The 14,074-nt window shown below is 36.3% G+C and overlaps 1 protein-coding gene across 1 annotated transcript in view; it reads left to right on the forward strand.

Annotated features, from left to right (window-relative positions):
- The window catches only part of LOC114053832 (sodium/potassium-transporting ATPase subunit beta-1-interacting protein 3), a 777,776-nt gene that overhangs the window by 439,720 nt on the left and 323,982 nt on the right, over positions 1-14,074 (forward strand). The gene's annotated exons all lie outside the window — the stretch shown is intronic.

The following is a 14,074-nucleotide window of genomic DNA, read 5'->3' on the forward strand; positions in this document are numbered from 1 at the left end:
AGTAATTTGAATTGACCTACCCAGTTAACCCCAGAGGAACATATGGATCTCAAAGGGACAATTAGAAGGGGTTGGAAGTTGAGGAGTCCTGGATAAATTCTAGCTACTTGGAATCTGGGGGAGAGGGAATATTAAATTGACAAATTTTCCTTAACTCAACTTGGTATAGGCATGGAACCTTACCTGGAAGATTGGCAGAACTATAGTACAAGGATTTAATCCTTCCTTGGCACTACCTTCCAGTAAGTCATAGAGAGGCCAAGTGTTTCTGGCCAAGACAGAGGAGATCTGGAAACTCTCCCAGAGATATAGGACTGTAATCTGACTGGATAGGATACAGCTGAAGCTATAAGAAACAATCTACAACCTACAACCACAGGGAAGGTTTGCATGTCAGTGGAAGAACCATGATGAGAAGTAAACTAATCAAAGCTATCCATAGCCACATGAAAAAAATACTCTATTTATTGGAGAAATGCAAATTAAAACAATTCTGAGGTACTACCTTAAACCTATTAGATTGGCTAATAGGACAGAAAAGAAAAATAACAAATGTTAGAGGGGATGTGGGAAAAATGAGACATTAATGCATTGTTGGTGGAATTGTGACCTGATTCAACCATTCTATAGAGCAATTTAGAACTGTGCCCAAAGGGCTATAAAACCATGCATGCCCTTTGACCTAGCTATACCATTACTAGATCTGTATCCAAAAAGAGGTAACAAAACAAAAGGAAAAGGACCTATGTCTACAAAAATAATTATAGCAGCACTTTTGTGGTGGTAAAGAATTAGACATTGAGGGGCTGCCCATCAATCGGGGAATGGCTGAACAAATTGAGGTATGTGATTGTGATGGAATATTATTGTGCTATAATAAATGATGATCAGAATGCTCTCAGAAAAACCTGAAAAGACTTACAGAAGCTGGTGCAAAGTGACACGTCCTGTGTACAAAGTTAACAGTAATATTATAAGATGTTCAGCTATGATGACTTAGCTGTTCTCAGCAATACAATGATCCAAGACAACTCTGAAAGACTTATGATGAAAATTCTATCCATCCGCAGAAAAAGAATTGATTACAGATTCTTTTTTCTTTTCCTACTTCATTTTTGTTGAGTTTTTTTTTTGTCTATCTTTTCTTTCACAACACGACTAATATGGAAATATGTTTTGTGTGACCACACATGTATAACCTGTATCTATTTGCTTGCCTTCTCAATGAGAAGTGTAGGGAGGGAGAGAATCTGGAAGTCAAAGTTTTAAAATGAATGTTAAAATTGTTTTTTTTTTGTATAATTGGGGGAAAATAAAATACTAAAAAAAATTTTCAAATAAATTTTTAAAAAATGAATGTTAAAAAATATCTTAACATGTAATTGGAAAAAGTAAAATACTATTTAAAATTATGAGGAAATAAAATAAGTATGTAAAAGAAGATTGGAAATAAAACATAGAAGGTCTTAAATGAAAGGTTAAGGAATTTGTATTTTATCTATAGGGAATGGAGAGCTTCAAAAGGTTTAGGGTTAAGGGAGTTAGATGATAATGTGATATAACAGAAAAAGTCCTGGATTTGGTGCCAGAGACCTGGTTTGTGTGCCAGCTTCAGTGCTACTTGTAGGTCCTCAGATTATTTACCTAACCTCTCTGAGACTCATCAGTAAAAATGGAATAATAATGTATTATTTACTTCATAAGTTTGTTGGGTGAAAAGCACTTTATAAACATAAAAAAAACTATATAAATGTAATCTATTATAGTCACCCTGTGCATTAGGGACATCAGGTTAGCACCTGCATGGAAGATGGATTAGGGATAGAAAGAGAATAGTTAAAGGGAGACTGTTTAGGATGCTATTACAATGAACGAAATTGTGTTTGCACATGGAGGTGTGCTCTTTAAATACCCAGAATCATAAAGAGGCTTAAAGTTTTTTTTTTCCCCAAATGCCTCCAAAAGATAGAACCTTTCCCATTCTGTTTTAAGTTGAAACCATTGCCTGTGAGAGTGATCTCCAGTGTAAAGGTTCAGCTCAATACTTCCCCTAAGCAGCTGGTGAGGGCCAACAAAGACATTGGCCTTTCTCAAGACTTTTGCTCCCTAACTTAATTTGTCTTTCTGAACATTTCCTAAGCAAAATCTTCCTCACACTGGAGGCTGATATTCAACACAAGACTTTTTTAGGTTGGATACTTGACACCAATTTACTCTATCAGGCATGTCATGTTCAAGCATGAACGTGTGTGTGTGTGTGTGTGTGTGTGTGTGTGTGTGTGTGTGTGTGAGAGAGACAGACAGACAGACAGACAGACAGACAGGCAGAGACAGAGAGAGAGACAGAGAGAGACAGAGAGAGACAGAGGGACAAAGAGATGCTCAGTAGCAATTGAACAGTTACTGTATATAGGGCATTGCACAAGGTATGGTTACATCAGAATTAAAAGGCACATTTCCCCTCAGGAGCTTACAATCAATTTGATATTTTATTTTATCTGCTTCTTAAAAGATCTACTTATATTTTATGTCTCAGGATTTGTTTTCTAAGAAAGTTCATAACTAAACCTGTTCCAATCTGCATATTTTTAAAGTGAATTCAACTTTAACTAAATAATTCATTTTAGAATGTGTTTTTAGAAATGGTATTTTACCACCTGCTTATAAATTCCAAGGAATCAAAAAATATGGGTTCAAATCCTACCTCTGTGACTGTGTGACTTTGGGCAAGTCACTTGGCCATTCTGGGTCTCAGGTTTGTAATTTGTTCCTCATTTATAGAGTTGAAGAGGTCAGCTTAGATTACCTCGAAGATCCCTTTCAACTCAAAGTCCATAATCCTAGGAAGGGCAGTTTCAATCCAGTAAGAGTTAGTCTGGCCACTAGAAACATTTAAACTCTTCTGGATAGGCTAAGGTTATGACTGTCCATCATCACTCCAAGCATCATTATGCTATAAACAAGTTTTTAGAAAGTCAAATGAAACTTTTATAAATCTGAATAAAATATTGCCCATGTTTGACAAGGAAATTTGAAAACCCCATAAACAGTAACCTTAATGGTACAAATAAGTGTAAGGAAGTTCCAGAAGAACATAGTATGGAACAAACAGAACACCGGTAAATGCCACTCGGAGCCTGCATCTTCTCCTGGCAATGCTAATTGACATGTTTAGCTAATAGGATCTCATTGTTGGGAAAACTTCACTTAGGAGCATCATCCACATGATGCATACACAAAGAGGAAAACCAGGTGACACTTAGAAGGCCCCGCAAGATTATCAAAGGCAGCATGATAAACATGTTTATTTGCATTCCTATTTACAACAGGATGGCAGCATATGCCTCTGGGCATCTTTATAAAATAAAATAGTACAACACAATTAAATGATAACATACGAACATTGAAGAGCAGATGAGGCTAGAATGCAATTTTTCTGCTTTACCCTCTGAGACACTATTAAGGTAACAAATGAGTCATTTGAATGTATCCCAGAAAGAGATATCAAATCTATTTAAATAATATTAATAATTGCTAGCATTTATGTGGCATTTTCAGATTTATAAAGCATTTTACATGTTTTAACTTATTTGTTCCTCACGACAACCTTTGGAAGTATGCCCATTTTATAGATGAGGAAACTGAAGCATAGAGAGGTTAAGTGACTTGCTAATAAATGGCTGAGGCTGGATTTGAACTGAGGTCTTCCTGACTGCAAGTCTTGCACAATTTCCAATATGTTAACCAGCTACCTCTACCCATTGGCAAAATGCATTGAAATCTACTTTCCTTTCAGAAGAACTCACTCTGCACAAATACGTATTTGTTAAATCGGAACAGTATGACAATAAATAATTAGAAGACAAATTCTTCAGAGTTGATTTATTCACATGGCATAGTTAAGGCGATTTGCTCGTGGGACATAACCAATAAGAATCTGGTGCTTTGGTTTGCTTATTTGACTAAACGTGGTAATTAAGGGGCCTCTATGCAGTATCTTGCCCAAGATTTAATGTCATTTTCTAGACTCCTTATATGCCAAAAGTGAATCTGAAGAAAAGAGAAAAAGGAAAATATTTGAGAAGGAGATAGGAAAGAGAGGAAAAGGAATAATGATTGGTTAGGTCACCACTAAGACTGGGTGTAAGGGTGTAAGGCAGTGGTGGGGAACCTGTGGCCTCAAGGCCACATGTGGCCCTTTAGGTCCTCAAGTACAACCCTTTGACTGAATCCAAACTTCACAGAACAAATTCCCTCAATAAAAGGATTTGTTCTGTGAAACTTGAACTCAGTCAAAAGGCCACACTCAAACTGTTCCCCATTCCCATGTAAGGTTTTGAAGAAAGATAGGGAGATATTACTTGCTTTCTCCTTTTGAAGTGAGAGTTACAGGGGCAGCTAGGTTGCACAGTGGATAGAACTCCAGCCTTAGAGTCAGGAGGACCTGAGTTCAAATTTGGCCTCAGACACCTGACTTACTAGCTGTGTGACCCTGGGCAAGTCACTTAACCCTGACTGCCTTACCAAAAAGCAAAAAAAAAAAAAATGAGAGAATTATGGTAATTTAAAAATGCTTCCGTTAGGAGTTACTTGCAAATGAAACTCCTTTATAATAAAAATAATTCTCTGTTGGTCCCTTGGTGATGCTTCTTAGTTAAAGTATCTCATAATACTAGCTAGCATTTCTATAGTGCTTAAGGTTGCAAAGCACTTTGCAAATATTATCTCATTTTATCCCCACAATATCCTTGGGAGGTAAGTGCTATTATTATCCTCATTTTATAGATGAAGAAAACTGAGACAAACAGAGGTTAAGAGACTTGTCCAAAGTTACATAGTTATCAAGTATCTAAGGCCAGATTTAAACTCAAGTCTTCTTGACTCTAGGTCCAGCATTATATCCACTGCACTACCTCACTACTTCTGGGTGATCAAGTCATCTAGATTATCTCCAAAATCTCAACCCCTTAATTGGTAGGATAATTGATTTATAATAGCTTTAGTACTGAAAAGGACTTCAGAGATTTTCTAATCCAGGGGTTCTTAACCTTTTTTTGTGTCATGGACCTCTTTGGCAATCTGGGAAAGTATATAGACTACCTGCTTTTTTGAACAATAGCACCTACATTCATAATGGAAGAAAACACTCATTTTCAGTTAGAGGTTAGTATTAATATAGATGTACTTTATTCCCATCCAAGTTCTCTGAAATCTATGTATAGACCCTGAGTTAAGAACCCCTAGTATAGTCCAACATCCTTAAAGTACAGGTGAGAATATTGACATCCAGAGCTAGGTGATTTGTTCAAGGTCACATAAGTATTAAGTGTGAGAGCTGGGAATGCAACCCAGATCCCCACACTCCAAATTGGAGGCTGTCGAATGATCCCAGCTGACAGTCCACCATTATGGTAGTAAAACATTAGTAAAAACAAAAAAGCCTCATTACTAAGAGTAATACGAAAGCAATTTACAAACTAGTGGAAAGGTTGCAATATAGTGAGAACACTGAAAATGTTCTCTAGGAGAACAATAGGGATGCTGTCAGAGTCATCACATTGAAGCTTTCCAAACACAAGTGAAGGAGAGGAGGTAGGGAATGGGAGTTGGGGATAAACCAATTTTGATTCAAAGCAAAGAATTTCCCTGAGTCTCCATCCTCCCCGAATTCTGCCAAGAATGTCATCCTGCTTAAGCCTCCAATTCAGAGTGTCTCCATCGTTATTTTCCATGCTTACATGGAACTTTTCATGAGAGCTACAATGCTTTTCCATATCTTTTTTTCTGATTTAAAGAAATTGGTAAGAAATAGTAGAACATAATCTAGCTCTCAGCTTTTCTTGTATCAACTTGTGGCTTCCCGATTTCCAATTTCAAGATCTGGATGCATTAAATATCAGTATGTTAAATCACAAGCTGACTAGACTACATTTTAAATTTGATTTTTGTCTAGGAACTTTAACTTAGCGTTATAATCAGACTGACCTAATATACAAGAAGTAGAAATAAAGCTGAGGAGGGAAATAAAGTGTTTAAAAAGCTGAACCCCATTTTCATACAGCAAAGGTAGTTTAAGGGTTGTAAAAATGAATTTTACGTAACATGAACATATAGGGCTTCAAAAGTCCCAAAGAAAGGAATTTTAATGGCTCAATTTTTAATACTAAAAATGGACTCTTGCAGATGGAAAAATGTCGGGAGCTGGTTTACCTGATTTACTAACTTTATCATTGTGGTGAAGTTGAATTATTCTTTTACATTTAGATGCAACTGATAAATAGCAACAATAATAAAAAGTTAACAATGTGCTATTCATAAATGAAGATAGTTACTAACTTGCAATCAGCATAGCATTTCATTTTAGTTGTTCTTCCATTCACACCCTCTCTCTCTCACTTAGTATCCTTGTGAACTATGGTATATTTTTTATATGCTGTGACTAGTATCAATGATAGACTTGCTAGGCATGGAACAGAGAAAAGTTAACTGATTCTTACAAGAGTTATTTACAACCAACTGAGCTAACTTGTATAGGCAATTAACAATATTGGCATTAAAAGTATATGCTTGGGGAGGATAAGAAAGGTTTTAAAAATGTAATGAGGTTAATGTCATCATGGGACTATGAAATTGGCTTCCTAAGTCAAAAGAACCAGAAGAATACCCCCAAAAGAGAGTTTTTTCTTACCACCACAATGGACTAATTTAACTAAAAGTTAATTCTGATGATAAGAGTTTGACAGCATCAAGTTGATAAGTCAAAAAATATTTGGTAAGCAGCTACAACAGGAGTCCTTCACTTTAATCTTGCGCTATGGACCTCTTGTGCAGTCTGATGAAGCCAATGGACCTTTTCTCAGAATTAAGTCTTAAATGTATAAGACAAAATATTGTACACATGATTATAAAAGAAACTAATTATATTGAAATAGTTTATAAACTTATTTTTTAAATTTCATGGACTAGGGATTAAGAACCCCTACTCTACTATGTGCCCAACATTGTACTGGATTCTTTAATATAATTTAATGGGCTATCTTTTTTTTTGGGTCAGCTAACCCTACTTTAGATACAAATTTGCTGTAGTTTAAATGGAACTAATTCCAAGTGAGTCACATGACATTTTAGCTCTCAGGCATTATAACTAATTAATGCATTATTTTATTTGACTATAGAATTAATGTGGAAAAAAAGGTAATCTGTGTTGGGATTTGAAATCCTAGGGAACATTCAAGCTATTAACTCTTGGCAGGAAAGGTGTTCTGAAGGGAAGCATGTGGATCCAAGTCCGTTGCTTCATTAGAGAAATCTTCATTTTGTTCAGTTCTCTATTTACCAAGAGACATCTCAAATGTCTCATGACAGAGAGTCTGAATTGTTGTTTACTAAGTATAGTGTTAATCATACATTTGAAGGGGAGAGGAAGAAAATCTGTGATTTGGGTTCTGTAAAAAAGACAGACTACTGGTTTCCCAAATCAATGACTGTCAAAATTGCCTAAATACTGGATGATCTGCATGAATAATTTAAAAGACAGCTTTGTTAACTGTGTAGTAGTCAGGATATCCATGCAGTGAGACACATTGTCAATTGCCAGCAATTCACTGTGTTTTTGAAAACCACAAGTTGCAATTTACAGAAAAGATTAGAACAGTTACTGTACTCCTGTGACATCGTCTTGATTTAAGCTGTCATTCTTGAAAGCTGTTACTGACAACTATGGTCGGGAATGAGGTTTTAAAAAAGCAGTAGAAAGCTGCTTTTACCTGAGCAGTGTTTATAAGACCAATGTGGGAGAACCCTGCATGCTATATCTATCATGCTGGAAAAAAAAACTTTCATATGAAAATGAGTATTTACCATAAACAAACAAACAAACAAACCAATGAATGAATGAATGAACAACATTGTCTTTGTAGTTATAGACAGAAAGTTAGTCTCAAAGTCAGCAAGACCTGGGTTCAATTCCCTCTTCTGGTTCATAATTGTGTGATCCTGGGCAAGTCATTTACCCTCTAGATGTTCTAATACTGTATTAATACTAACACATTAAGTTTCATAGAACATAATTTCATTAGTAGAGGAAGTTTCCTCACCCAGGAGTCCCCAGTTCCTATCCTTCCTTAGCTTTTCAAATATCTTTATGGAGGCTGCGTTTCCAATAGATTTGGTGTATAGATGTACAGAAAGGTATTTCTGAAATATTTTCAATCCTTGCAAATATACAAAATGCTTTCATCACAAGCATGGGTATCCCAAAAGGCCTAGTGCAGTTTTAAATTATTAAAGCTTAATACTGCACTAAGACTTTTGGGACACTCCCCTATTTGAGTTCTACATCTTACTGATATGATAATCTCATTTTCCCTGCCTCAGGTGATTTATATTCTAGTAGCTCATCATAGGAAAGGGAATAATGATTTCTTTTTCAATTTTTTTTAATACCTCCATCTCTTAACACAAATTCTGGCACATAAGTGCCCGGGTTGGCTGATTGACTAAGAGCAGTTGTCTTTATCTTCTCCCAGACATCCTTAGAAAACAAAAGGCAAAGATCATAGATGTAGGGCTGGAAAGGGTCTCAGAACCCATCTAGTCCAGCTCCATTTTGCAAAGAAGGACACTTTGGCTTAGGCAGGGTCAGAGAACCTGTGGCCTCGAGGCACAAGTGGCCTTCTAGGTCCTCAACTGAGGCCCTTTGACTTATCCAAAATTCACAGAACAAATCCCCTTAATAAAAGGGTTTGTTCTGTAAAACTTGGACTCAATCAAAGGCTGAACCCAAGGACGGAGAGAGAAGGCCAAGTGCAGTCAGCCTCAAGGCTGCAGGTTACCCACCCCTGGCTCTGAGGAAATCAAGTGATTTGCCCAAGGCCACACAAGTAATGTCAACAGAGGGATTTAGTTCTGGGTTCTGTGACTCTTGAACTAGTATTCTTTGTACTATTTCATACCATTCCTTTTCTCTGACATCAATCACACATTTCTTCTTACTTTTTAAAAAAATTTAATTAGAAGGGGCAGCTAGGTGGCGCAGTGGATAGAGCATGGCCCTGAAGTCAGGAGGACCTGAGTTCAAATCCTACCTCAGACCAAATACTTGACACTTACTAGCTGTGTGACACTGGGCAAGTCACTTAACCCCAATTGCCAAAAAACAAATAAATAAAAATTTTAAAAAATTAATTAGATAGGCATCATTAAAGTATTTTCTTATACACAGGATAGAAAGTAAGAACTATGCATTTAATAAAACTTACATTTTAAAATAATTTGATAAATTGTTTAGTGTTAGTTTCAAAAATATCCTACTTATCTGGGTCTCCTTTGGTACTTCTTTTTTTTTTCCTTTTTTCTTTTGTGTATTTACCCATTTCTTCTTTAATAACTTAATTTTAACTATAAAAAAGCATCAAGAAGGGCAGACATCAGTGCATGGCTTCTGGATCTTCCATAGATTTCTTTGTGCTCTTTCATAAAAAGTACTGAAGGATCATCAGTATCTGGTGTGTGTGTGTGTGTGTGTGTGTGTGTGTGTGTGTGTGTGTGTGTGTCTGTGGTGGAGGATGTCAAACGTATAGAACCCATCATCATTGGAATATGGTAGAAGTTAATATGTGGTTGACTATTTTACTGTGGGCTGCTAATCAACATCAATAAAAAGACTACTCATATCAATGAGATCATAAAGTTTTAAAGAATTGAAATGTTACGATAAATTATTCTCAGCCTTATCTTCAGAACAGGAAGTCAGACTCCTATTATGATGATCAGAATCTGGCTTTGTATTTTTTTATTGTCATGGACCTTAGCTACCTACCAAAAAGTCCTACTCCAAGGCTTTGTCATGTTATAGGGATAGACTTAGGTACTCAAAAGATATACCTGCAAAAGGTAGGCTTTGGCAGGTTCCACCAAGTTTAATGGACTTCAGGCATAGGCTGAGCCATAGACTATATGTTTTCAGTCCACAGACTGGCCTAATTAAATAAAGACTCTTCCAGAAAGCTGGCCACTTGGTGAAATGGAGCCTGGAGTCGTGTTGTCATGGGTTTGAATTCAAGGTCTACCATATTTGACCTTAGGCAAAACTTCATAATCTAGAAAATAAAACAAAATTATAAGTGGGCTTCAGTCCTGAATGGTACTGTACTGTAGCTATAATAGAAATAGCATGATAGAAAATTGGATAAAGCATACTAAGCAACACACAATTCTTCGCCTATCTAAATACATTATTTTAACTGTTAGTATTTATGGTCAGTCTGAAAAACCTCTTCTGGGGGGCACTACCTTTTTCTGAATAAGCTGTCTCCATTATAGATAGGTCCTTTCTCCTGCTTAGTCCCCAACCTCTCTACCACCAACTCCTTTTTCTTTCAACTTCCTAGCTAACTGGAGATATCTACCTATGACATCACTGGTGCTAAACCAATCAGTTATACCTTAATGAAACTCTATACCTCCATATAAAACAAAGGCCTTCATCCTCCTCCTAGAGAAGCCCTTTGTATGGCTATGTGGAACTGAGAGGAAGGACAAGAGCCTGACCTACCCTAGATGCATCAGTCTCCTTCTATGGTCTTGAAATCATCTCATCCAAGGCCCACAGTCTCACAGTGGCTAAGTTGAGGATGTGTCCTACCCCTCCAGAAATCTGGTTGTATCTTTATCTCTCAGGCAACTATGATCCCAATTTGTCCTGGCCTACCTCATCCCTCATGTTCCTGGCTATCACAAGTTAAAGCACAAGACAAAAGTATATAGCCTTCAATGATAAGCAACTGGTCTAGTGCCCTACAAAATACCTTTAAGTCCCAAAACCACTCAATCAGATCAAAACAGTGCTCTTAATGTATAATCATTTCCCAAATAACAACAATTTTACACTCTACTTGGGGAAGTGCATTACATCCATATTGGCATTCCAACCACATATGACACCACAAATATAACATAAGGCAACATGGCATAGACCATAGAGGATTGATAGCTGGCCTGGGAATCAGGAAGACTTGGGCTTAAGTCCTGTCGCTGACACATACTGGCAATAAGACCTTGGAAAAGTCACTTAAATCCCCTGTGCCCCAGGAAATTCTCTGATAAGTTACAAACAAGGTGCAAATCTGCATTAGTAGAGGAAGCATCTCTCCAGGAGTTCCCTATGCTGATAAAATCACAGGTACAATTTTTATTTGATGCCATATGAGGAAGTAGAAGCTAAAATGGAAGGATGTGTTAAATGTACTGCTTGGGGGGATATAAATAAAAGAATTGCTGCAATTGGTTTCATTGGATAACCAAAGGCAATGAGAATCATCATTTCATGGGACATTGAGCCATCTCACATTGCAGAATTCATTATGACCGTAAATAGACTGACCACAATGAAGATAATTGTAGTTCATGAAACAATATTCATCATAGAAGATGAAGAACTCCCACTGATGAACTATTAGATCTATCAAGGTGTCAAAAATATGGCAACAATCAATAGATTCCTTTATAACCATCTTGAGAGCCTCTTAACAAGTCGAGGTTCAGTAAGCCAGTGTTTTAATTATCATCCTTGCCCAGATAATTCATACCTATAATCACAATTCTGCATACAAACTTGAATTATAGAGTCTTTATGTGAAACCACATTGGCCCATAATCCCTATGTGTATGAGGAAGGGTCACTGTGGTTTAGTAGTGACATAAGGTAAAATCCAAAGCAGTTTTCTATATTGCTTTCCCATCACTGATCTGTACATATAAACTGAGTATTTCAGATAAGTCTTAGCTTCGGGGTTTGATGACTTGTTTTAATATTGCCTTCTTCCTTCAGTTTTCTCTCAAAAGGGACCAGAATGATGATTGTTTAATAAATTACCTTTTTATCTTTCATCTCTACTTTCAAGGGCAAAATGGAAGATGCTGGACTTTGATTAGAAAAGACAGAACTAAAAGTGTTTGGTGGGCAAAGATTAATATGAATCCATTATTCTAGCATTACCTAGGATCTAAGATCAGTAACCTACAAATTGCACATAAATAAATTGGGATAATCTTGGTCTACTTTCAATATTTTTTTAAAAGTAATATCAAATTGGATGAGCAGATCTAACTATTTTCATGTAAATGTGCTGGTGTGGAAATTATCAGGTTGTGCTTTATTGACACACTTTTAAATGGAATCATTTCATCCAAATTTCCTGTTTTACAGATGAGGGAAATTAAGTCCAGAGAAATGTAATGATTTGACTGCAGAGCTAGGACCAGAATTCACTGTTCTTGAACCTGAGTCCAGGGCTCTATCCTAGTCATGCAAACCTATCTTAGGAGCATGGGAGAAAATGTAATTGGTTTTTGTGGAATAATTTCCATTGAATAATTATTAACTACTTTAAAGGATATCCAAATGTAAATTTAAATTCTCTTAACCTGTCTTATGGTTATTATCAAGTCAATGCATAAAATAGTTCTGGGCTATAACTAGAAATAACCTCTTATAAAAATACAAATAGATTTGATTTTGAGAGTAATTTCTTTAAATCATGTGGATTGATATTTAAGTGATATTTAATTCCCTGCTTAAGCATGCATAGTAGCCAGCATTAATCAATAAACATTTCAACATATTACAATTTTTATTAAATACTTAGTGAATAATGAATTCATTTCACATGCTCAGATGTCAATCTCAGTCAGGAAAGGTATAATTTCGAGAAATAAACATTGCTCTCTGTAGAGACATAAATGCAGAGACATAGAAGAAAAATGAAGTAATTGAATTAATATGTGAAAGGGAACAAATAGTTGTAAGTGAGATAAAGTTTGACTTTTCTTATGGATGAGCCCTACTGTCAAGAATGAAGTCAGAGTCACTAGTTTATATTCATTTAGCTAAAGGTAGGATTCTGTTTTAATGATGATGACTACCTTCAGTGACTTTTCAACTCAAATCCATTTAGCTCGACAGATATTAGTACCTACTATATGAAGAACACTGTCCTAGGCACCTCAGGCCATACAGAGTTGGTATGGAACATAGTTTTTACCTTACTGGAGCTGAACAAGGGCTATGGCCCATATGCAAATAACTCCAATGCATCTGTCATCTAAATGACATTTCAATATAATGGAAAGCTCCTTGATGGAAAGAATTGTTGGGCTTTTTATCTTTTATCTCAGGTGCCTGGTACATAGGAAGCAATAGATTAGTGCTTAGAGAACTGAATTAAGTGATACAGACTACACGTGGGCAGTTGGGTGGCACAGGGGATAGAATGCTGGGTTTGGAATCAGGAAGACTCATTTTCATGAATTCAAATCTGGCCACAGACACTTTCTAGCTGTGTGACCCTGGGCAAGTCATTTAACCCATATTTGTTTTAGTTTCCTCATCTATAAAATGAGCTGGAGAAGAAAATAGGAAATATCTTTGCCATGAAAATCCCAAATGGGATCAAAAGAGGCAGACATGACTGAAATGATGAACCAACAAAAACAATAAAAGAATGCAGCCTATGTATGCATGCCTATCTATGAAAATTTTGTCCATTTTTTTTTCATTTATTCTTCACAAGGGGCCCACCCAGCATTCTGAGTGGTTTCTTCTCTCTGTCTCTCTCTGTCTCTCTATCTCTCTCTCTGTCTCTGTCTCTCTCTCTTTCTTAATATTGCATGGATATCAGCAATATATATGAGCTATCCATTTGGTTATCCTTTGTTTTTCTTTTGTGACAGGCCTATTTTTCTCTTCACATGTTTTACTGATGACACCCTTTACATCCTTTTAATGTGTAATGGTCAATTTATAATGTTCCTTAGACTGGTCAGATCCAACATGGACTTCTCCATTTGTCCTTTGGGTGATCCTTAACTCAATTCTTCAGAGAATGAATGAATGAATGAATGAATGAATGAATGAATGAAAAATCCTTTATTACACACTATGTCCCAGGCAATATTCTAATTGCCATATAGATTTACAAAAAGCATAGAAGTTCATATTATATACAGATATAAATAGCAAATGTAAAAGTAAGATAGTATGTAGGCAGACACATACATAGAAGTGGTGATCATG

Source organism: Vombatus ursinus, unplaced genomic scaffold (genome assembly GCF_900497805.2).
Source record: "Vombatus ursinus unplaced genomic scaffold, bare-nosed wombat genome assembly UNPS02014812.1, whole genome shotgun sequence".
Taxonomy (NCBI): Eukaryota; Metazoa; Chordata; class Mammalia; order Diprotodontia; family Vombatidae; genus Vombatus; species Vombatus ursinus.